We start from the raw sequence: 9,333 nt of genomic DNA, 5'->3' as shown, positions 1-9,333 counted from the left end.
GTAAACATATTTCATCCAGTTTTTCTCAGTCTTACCCCCATCCCAATGCCAGCCTCATTCTACAACAGTGGCACCATATAGCATTTGTTGAAGTGGCAATACTTAAGGACGATGAAGGCAGAATGTTCAATGACCCAGGAAACATCAAAAGAAAATGGAAGATTCTGTTCTCAGAAACAATGTATTCAAATTTTGTAAATAAACTAGGTTTTGGGTTCTTTGTAAAGAAAAGTCTGTTTGGGGAATGTGAAGGGCGGGAGAGGGGGTAAAATGTACAACAATGAATGAATGAGGCCACAGGTTCTGGTGCCATGGCTACAGTGAGAACTTGGCTGCTGTGAAGCTCTGATGGCCTGACCGTGCATAGTTGGTGTGTGTCCAGACCCCGGGGGGCCCTTGCTCAGAAAAATGAAAGTCTGGATCAACTGATTAGTCTAAGTGGGGCAGTCCATCTCAGGCATCTCTCCTATAACCTAGAAACTCTCCTCAAGCAGGACTTCCTCAAACTCCTTCTCCTGGAGCTCAGGTTTTATTTGTTAAAATGGCTCGATCCTCAGACTACTCATATGCTGCCTCATCTCTAAACAGTGGAATAAGGTGATAAGTGCCCGTACAGAGGTGTGGCAAACTGCACATAAAAAATTGGGCTGGCAGATAGATGATTCTGTTCAGGACGCTTTATATGGGAAGAAGGTTTATTTGAAGGCTATTTTGAGAATGAAGCAACTCAAGGACCATGAAGCCTTTAAGACCTCATCATTACTTGGACACTGTGGCAGAGGGCATGCACTTTACTATAAAGATGGACTTCTCTGTACAGGGTCTGATGGCTTGTCTGCAAAGCTGTGGGTTGTGAGCACAGACCCATACTTGTGCAGCAGTAAGTTTGATGAGCGGAGGTTTGTGACAGGCTCTTTTGACAATACTGGGGCCTGCTGGGAATGAAGTTCTGGAGCCAAGACTCAGCACTTAAGGAGGCACAGGGGGACACTGTTTAGTGTAGCCATCAAAATGGATTGAAGCTCAACATCAAGAAAGCAAAGATTCTTACCACTGGGTTGATTGGCAGCATCATGATGGGTGGTGAAGAGATTGAGATTATTAACAGCTTCAGTTTGCTTGGCTCCTATCATCAATACTCTTGGTACCAGAAGCCAGAAAATTTAAAGGTGAGTTGCTCTGGAAAGTCTGTTGTCAGGGACCTCTCCAGAGTACTGGAGACTAAGGTGTGCTTGAAACAGGCCATAGTCTTTTCAGTTGCTTGCTATGCATCAGAAAGCTGGTCAATAATTGTGGTTGTTGTTGTAAGTGTTGTTGAGTCACAGGCCACTCATAGTGACCCTATGAAGGAGAGTCCTCCACGCTTGGATGCCTCTCCGGGTTCATAGGGTTTCCGGAGGCAAGCTATCATGGAAGTGGAGGCCACTCCTCCTTCTAAGCTTGTTTTATTTGGGGAGCTCCACCCCACTCTCTGTCCACATTGGGTAGACAACCAGTAACACATTTGACACATCAGTGTCACAGTGTTCAGCCTCACAGCAACCACAAGTGACCACGGTACAGCAACTTGTACACCAGGGCTATACGACCTAGAGGAAGGTCAACGACTAGTGATGATAAAAGGAAAATTGATGTCTTTGAGCTGTGGTCCTGGAGAAGAGTATTTAATATACCACAGACTGGTAAGGGAACAAACAAGTTCATTCTGGAGAGGGTGAAGCCAGGCTTCTCCTTGGAGGCAAGGATTCTGAAGCTTCATCTGACATACTTTGGACATGTTTCACAGAGGAACCAGTCCTTGGAGAGGGACGTCATGCTTGGGAGGGTGGAAGGACAGCATAAGAGAGGAAGACCCTTGATGAGAAGGATTGATTCAATGACTGGGGTTTTAGGGGCAGGTGTATCAGAGACAGTGAGATTAGTACAGGAAAGGGCAGGGTTCAGGGCTGTTTATATATAGGGTCGCTATGAGTCGCAGGCAACTCGATGGCACATTACAACAGCAATGATGATTAACTGGACATCTTGGTGAGTGGATCTTCAGTCTTCACTGTGAAAGTATAGGCTTTATCTGCTGAGACATGCCTGAACACACTCACCGGCCACACATAATGAGTTACGAAGGTAGTTTTACAGAAGTGTAAAATCAAATCTCTTTTGCACAGCCCTGGAGATTACATCCTTTTAAGGGCAGACAAATATGAGATTAAGATCTGGCCAACTGGAAGAAGTTAACTGAAAGTTCTTAAAGACATTGTCTGTCTCTAAAGATGGAAGTATCTACCTGCAGCCAAGACTTCATTTTAAGGGCACATACATCATCTGTAGTTCAGGACTAGGTCTCTATCAGTGGGGCTTTGCCAGTTCAATATTCTCAAGGTCATCAAGACTTCTGAGATCACAAACTTGGCTTTGCTTGGCTTTGGAAAGATCTTTGCTCTGCTATTTGACAACCCCTACTTGTATATCATGGACTTGTGGACAGAGAGCCTGATCAGCCACTGGCCTCTGCCGGAGTGTAGGAAATCAAAGAGAGGCTCAAGCATTCTGGCAGGTGAAACATCCTGACTAAATGGACTGGATGAGCAAAATGACATAGGTTTGGTCTTTGCCACCAGCTTGCCCGACAACAGTCTTCACCTAGTGTTGTGGAAGGAGTATGGCTGATTCCCCACCACTGCTGACTGACTCTGGGTGCCAGGGCTGCAGATTTTGACTGCAACCTCTGTAGCAGCTGACTGAATATACCAAACTTTTCTCCTAATGGTACCATCACTCAGCGACACTCTTTTATCTATGTTTGCCGAAGGCCTGGAGTGGGAGAGGGCTTTTTTAATTGATTTACAACAGAACATGCTAATGGGATACATCATTGACTTCATTTGTATTTAGTTAAGTTGGTCACTATAAGAAGATGCATTTTTGGGTTCATTTTTCTTGACTGGAATACTGGTTTTAAGTAAAGAACATCAAATTGGTCCATTAAAAAAATCAGTGAATGAAAATCTAACTTTTCTCCAATCTTTGTTAAAATCACAATTAAAATTAAAAAAAAATTTAAAAAAGACAGAAGAAGTACACAAAGGCACTATAAGAAAAATAATTGGGTGAAACAGAAGAATTTCATGAAAAAAACCTTATGATCAAGAGCTTGTGGTGATAAAAGAGGACGTTCAAGCTGCTCTGAAGGAATTGACAAAAAAACAAGGCCCCCAAAATTAATGGAATGCCAATTGACATATTTCATAAAGAGATGCAGCTCCATACACTCTCACCAGTTTATGCCATGAAATCTGGAGGACAACTGACTGGCTAACTACGTGGCTATCTAACTGGAAGAAATCTATATTTATTTGTCTTCCAAAATAAAAGGTGACTCAACAGAGTGTGAAAATTACTAAGTGATATCAGTAATATCACACAAACAAGATCCTGCTGAAGATTATCCAGAAATGACTGGTACATCAGCAGAGAACAGCCAGATGTGCAGGCTCGACTTTGAGGAGGCCATGGGACTAACTAAGGACACCATAGCCAATGTTAGCGAGAACTTGTCTGAAAACAGAGAGTAACTTTGAGAAGACAGGTGATCCTAGTACACTTACTTGTGTTTATACAAAACCTATACTTGGACCAGGAAGCAGTAGTCAGAACAGAGCAAAGGAACACTTCATGTTTCAGGATCAGGAAAGGTGTGTGTCAGGGATGCATCCTATTGCCATATTTTATCAATCTATATGCAGAAAAGATCATTTGGAAGGCTAAATTTTATGAGGAGGAATGTGGCATCTGGATTGGAGGAAGATTAATCAACAATCTGTGTTATGCAGATGACACAACCTTACTTGCTGAAATTGAAGAAGACATGAGGCATTTGCTGGAGAAGGTTAAGGATAGTGGTCTTCAATATGGATTGAGGCTCAACATCAAGTTAACAAAGACTCTCACCACTAGGCCAATTAGCAGCTTCACGATAGATGTGAAAAGATTGATATTTTTAAAACTTTACTTTGCTTGATTCCACAATCAACACTCTTGGGACCAGCTATCAGGACATCAAAATGTGAAGTCTGCTTTCAGGGACCTCTCTAAAGTGCTGAAGAGAAAAGATGTCAGTCTGGAAACTAAGGTGAACCTGATCAAATTACTTGCTATGCAACCAAGATCTGGACTAAGGATGATAAAAGAATGTTCAAGGCCTTTGAGTTGTAGTGCTGGAGAAGAGTGTTGAATATACCAGGGACTTCCAGGAGAACAAAGAGGTCTGTTTTGGAGAGGGTAAAACTAGGCTCTCTGGAGCCAAGGATTTTGAGTCTCTGGCTCACATACTTTGAGCAAATGGCCAAGAAACACCATTCCTTGGAGAGGGACATCATGCTTGGAAGGGTAGAGGGTGAGCAGAGGAGAAGGCAGTCCAGAATGCAATGGATTGACCTAGTGATTGGAGAAATGGGATTAGATCTGTCAGAAACAATGAGATTAGCTCAGAATAGGAAAGATTTCAAAACTAATGTACATAAGGTTGCTATAGTTGCAGGTGACTCAATGGCACATAACAAGAACAACAACATGATATATAACACAGTTATGACATATGTAAAGAATAAAACTGCTTCACGCTGTGTGCATGTGTGTGTGTGTGTGTGTGTGTGTGTGTGTGTTGCTGTTCTTGTTATGTGCCATCGAATCAACTATGACTCATAGCGATCCTATAGCAAATGCTCTATCTTGAACTAATCTCACTATCTCTGACAAATCTACCCTCACTTCCCTAGCTACTGTGTCAATACATCTCATGCAGATCTTCCTCTCTTGCACTATCCCTCCAACCTTCCAAGCACTGTGTCCTTACCCAAGGACTTCTTCCTGGAAACATGCCCAATGTTAAAAGAAGCCATAAAATCCTTGGGAGAAGCTTGGTTTCATTCTCTTTGGAGAGACTTGTTTTTTCTTTTAGTAGTCCATGGCATGTTCAATATTTTTCTCCAGAACCACAACCGAAAGGCTCCATTTTGGTCATGGTCCAGCTCTCTGATGCACAGAAAATAATTGTTAAGACCATAGCGGAGCTCAAGTACATCTTCATCTCTAGAATGATATTGTTGCTCTTCAGCACTCTGGAGCAAATTTTCCTAACTTATTTAATTTTTAATTTCTGATATTGTGTGCTGCTATTAGCAGCAGTGAAATCCACTGTGACTCTGTAAGAGAAAGATTACTACTTTCCTACGATAAAACAGCCTAAGAAATCAAACTGGAGGTATCACTAAATGTTGAATCCAAATCTATTTTTTCCAGATTATGGTAATCTTTTATGAAAACTATAGATACTAATACAAATTTATGTATATGTTGTTGTTATGTGCCTTTAAATCAACTACTACTCATAGCAACCCTCTGAACAATAGCTCTGAATGCTGCTCTATCCTGAGCCAAGCTCACTTTTTCTGACACACCCTTGGTCATTACCCCAGTTGCTATATCAATCTATGTCATTAAAGATCTTCCTCTCCTGCACTGTACCATAATTCTTCCAAATATAATATCCTTCTCCAAAAACTTGTTCCTCTTGGATACATGCACAAAGTTTGTGAGATGGAGTTTCAGAATACTTACGTCCAAAAAGCAGCATGTTTTGACCCTCCCCATGACATATCTCTTAGTTATCTTGGCAGTCCATGGTATATTCAATACTCTTCTCCAACCCCAAAACTCAAAGGCATCAATTATCCTTCTTTCATCTTTGGTCATTGTTCAGCTCTCTGATACATATCAAGTAATTATGAAGATAATCAAATGGATCAGGAACACCTTAGTCTCTAAACTGACATCCTTTCTCCTCAGCAATCTGGAGATGTACCTGACAGCAAAATATCCCAATGCAAGTTTTCTTATGATTTCCTGACTGCTGGTGTAAAGAAGGTTGATTGTTGAACTGAGCAAACTGAAATTGTTAACAATCACTATCTCTATTTTTTATTTAAAATATTTTTTAAATTTTATACTGATTTACTTACAAAGTTCATATGCATTGTTGTTGTTTTTACACCAATATTTAATATTTCCTTTGCCCACTTCACCCTCCACCCATCAAATTTTGGAACTCTATGATTAACCACTACCCTAGCCCATCTGCACCCCTCTGCTACACACCCATTCTACAATAAAAGTCTTATACTGTATTTGTCCTTATGGGACTGAGTTAGTTCACTTAGCATAATTGTCTCCTGTCCCTCCTAAGTTATGTACTAATTTACAAAATCATTGGTTCTCTGTGCTGTGTAGTATTGCATCATGTGAATTATAATTTCTCAATCTATTTGTAGTTCTCCATACCTTTTCAACCTATATGCAGAACAGATTATCCGGGAGGCTGGGCTCTATGAGGAGAAATGTGGGGTAAAGATTGGTGGACGATTTATCAACAACCTGCGTTATGCAGATAATACAACCCTGCTTGCTGAAACTGGAGAGGACCTGAAGCACCTGCTGCAGAGTATCAAGGACTGCAGCCTACAATATGGATTGAGGCCCAATGTCAAGAAGACAAAGATTCTCACCACTGGACCAATTGGCAGCATCAGGATGGATGGTGAAGAGATTGAGATTGTACACAGCTTTAGTTTGCTTGGCTCCATAGTCAACAGTCTTGGCACCAGCAGCCAGGAAATTAAAAGGCACATTGCCATGGGAAAGTCTGCTTTTAGGGACCTCTCTAAAGTACTGAAGAGCAATGGTGTCTCTCTGGAGACTAAGGTGCGTCTGATACAGGCCATGGTCTTCGCAATCAATTGTTATGCATCAGAGAATTGGACAATGACTAAGGAGGATAGAAGGAGAATTGATACCTTTGAGCTGTGGTGCTGGAGAAGAGTATTGAGAATGCCATGGACTGCTAGGAAAACAAACAGATTTGTCCTGGAAAGGGTTAAACCGGGTGGCTCCTTGGAGGCAAGGATTCTGAGGCTCCGTCTAACATACTTTGGAGGAGAGACCGGTCTTAGAATGAGACATCATGCTTGGGAGGGTGGAGGGACAGCGCAGGAGAGGAAGGCCCTCTATGAGGTGGATTGATTCAGTGACTGGGATAATTGGGATGGGAGTGTCAGAGACAGTGCGATTGGCACAGGACAGAGCGGAGTTTAGGGCTGTTGTACATAGGGTCGCTATGAGTCGCAGGCAACTCGACGGCACATAACAACAACAACAACAACAACAACAACAACAATTTGTAGTTCAGAAATGTGGGAGTTAAGCCCCAAACTAGAAAGTTCAACAGATCAAGCTTAGATACAGCCAGGAACCAAATATCAGATACGTGCCAAATACAGCCAAATTCTCCCTCTGAAGAGAATAAAATTGATTAATGGGACCTTCTAAAGGTTAAATCCCTGTGTGCATAAAAACACCTTTTTTCCAAAAGGTTTTTTTTTTCCCCAAAAAAACAAAACTTACTAACTGGGGAAAAAAACCCAAACAAAACATTTGGCAATGTCATTTCAGGCAATAGTCTCATCAAAAGTTTACAGAATCCTACAGGGCTTTTACAAGAAAAAGACTGATGACTCAATTACAAAATGGGCAAAAGACACAGAAAAAAAATTCATAGAGGAAGATATTCAATGGCAAACAGACAAATGAAGAAATGCTCAAAATGACTGACAAGAGAGAGATAAATCAAAACCACAATAAGATACTATCTCACTCCAGTATCAGTGGCAAAGTTTGACAGGGTAGCAAGTAACAAATGTTGGAGAGGATGTGACAAGAACTCTTATACATTGTTGGTGGGATGGTAAAATGGTACAACCACTCTGCAAGGTAATTTGGCATTTCCTCAAAAACTAAACCTAGAAATTTCATATGACCTAGATATTCCACTGCAACTATTCCATTACTTTGAATGTACCCCGGGGGAATGAGAACTGAGGCACAAATGGAGATTTGTACATCAATGTTCATAACAGTGTTATTCACCATCACAAGAACATAGAAACTTCCCAAATGTCTAACAATCACTCTCTCTTCTCCATCTACCATCATAGTGTCAATTGTCCTAGTGGTTATAATCTTCATTTTCTTGATGTGAACTCCAATCCACATTGCAAACTATAGTCCCTGACTCTCTGTGGTAAATGGACTCCTCAATTTCAGCAATTAAGGCTGTGCCATCTGGATAACACAAATTGTGGGTCTTGCTCAAACCCTGATGTCTCATTCCTCCTCATAAAATCCAGCCTCTCAATTAATCTGTTCTGCATACAAAATGAAAAGGTATGGAGACAGGACACATAACTGATGTGTTCCTTTCCTACTTTTGAATTATACAGTATTTCCTTGTTCTGTTCTGAGGAGTGATTCCTGGTCTAAGTATAGGTTACACATGAGCACAATAATGTTTGCTGGGATTCCCATTCTTCTCAGAGTTATCCACAGTTTGTTGTGATCCACACAAATGCCACTGTACAGTCAAAGAAACACAGATAGACATTGTTCTGATACTCTCTGCTTTTGGCCTAGATTCATCTGACAATCATTGGCAATGATGTCACTAAAGCCATGGTCTCTTCTAAACCCAGCTTGTGTTTTCTGGTAGTTCTTTCTCAGCTCAATTTCCTTTGCATATCCTTCAGCAAGATTTTGCTTGTGTGTGATATTAGTGATATCATTTGATAATTTCCACACTCTGTTGAATTACCTCATTTTTTTGGAGTGGAAATAAATATGGATCTCTTCCAATCATTGTATAGGGGGTTGTCTTCCAGATTTCTTGGCACTGCCTTGTGAGCACTTACAGGCTGCATCTGTTTGTTGCAAATTGTCTGTTAGTATTCCATCAGTTCCTGGGATCTTGTTTATTTGCTAAATCCTTTAAAGCAGCTTAAATTTCCTCCTTCATCATAATATCCTCTCTGTATAATTTCCAAAAATCATGCTTTTCCATGAGTTCATCTCAAGTCACCTAAGAAGATGGGGTAAAAATATTATGGAATTACCTTATTTCTATTTCTATTTTCTTAGTGTAACTTTTTTTTTCCTATTGAGAGTATTCACAGTTTTAGTCTGCTTGTCTCTACAATCAACACTCTTGGCACCAGCGTATTGCCATGGGAAAGTCTGCTATTAGGGACCTCTCTAAAGTACTCAAGAGCAACAGAGTGTATCTGGAGACTAAGTTTGGTCTGGTACAGGCCATGGTCTTTGCAATCACTTGTTATGTGTCAGAGAGCTGGAAAATGACCAGGGATGATAGAAGGAGAATTGATGCTTTTGAGCCTTGGTGTTGGAGAAGAGTGCTGAGGGTACTGTGGACTGGTAAGAAAACAGATTCAT

At 41.0% G+C, this 9,333-nt stretch overlaps 1 pseudogene; it reads left to right on the top strand.

The window, feature by feature from the left end:
* Window positions 1–2,667, top strand: part of LOC102875824 — a 145,142-nt pseudogene extending 142,475 nt beyond the window's left edge.
* The last annotated feature ends 6,666 nt before the right edge of the window (window positions 2,668–9,333 follow it).

This window comes from Elephantulus edwardii, unplaced genomic scaffold (genome assembly GCF_000299155.1).
Source record: "Elephantulus edwardii isolate Elephantulus edwardi_28Jun2011 unplaced genomic scaffold, EleEdw1.0 scaffold00123, whole genome shotgun sequence".
Lineage (NCBI taxonomy): Eukaryota > Metazoa > Chordata > Mammalia > Macroscelidea > Macroscelididae > Elephantulus > Elephantulus edwardii.
Note: the sequence above shows the minus strand (reverse complement) of the source record. Positions and strands in the feature narration are given on the sequence as shown.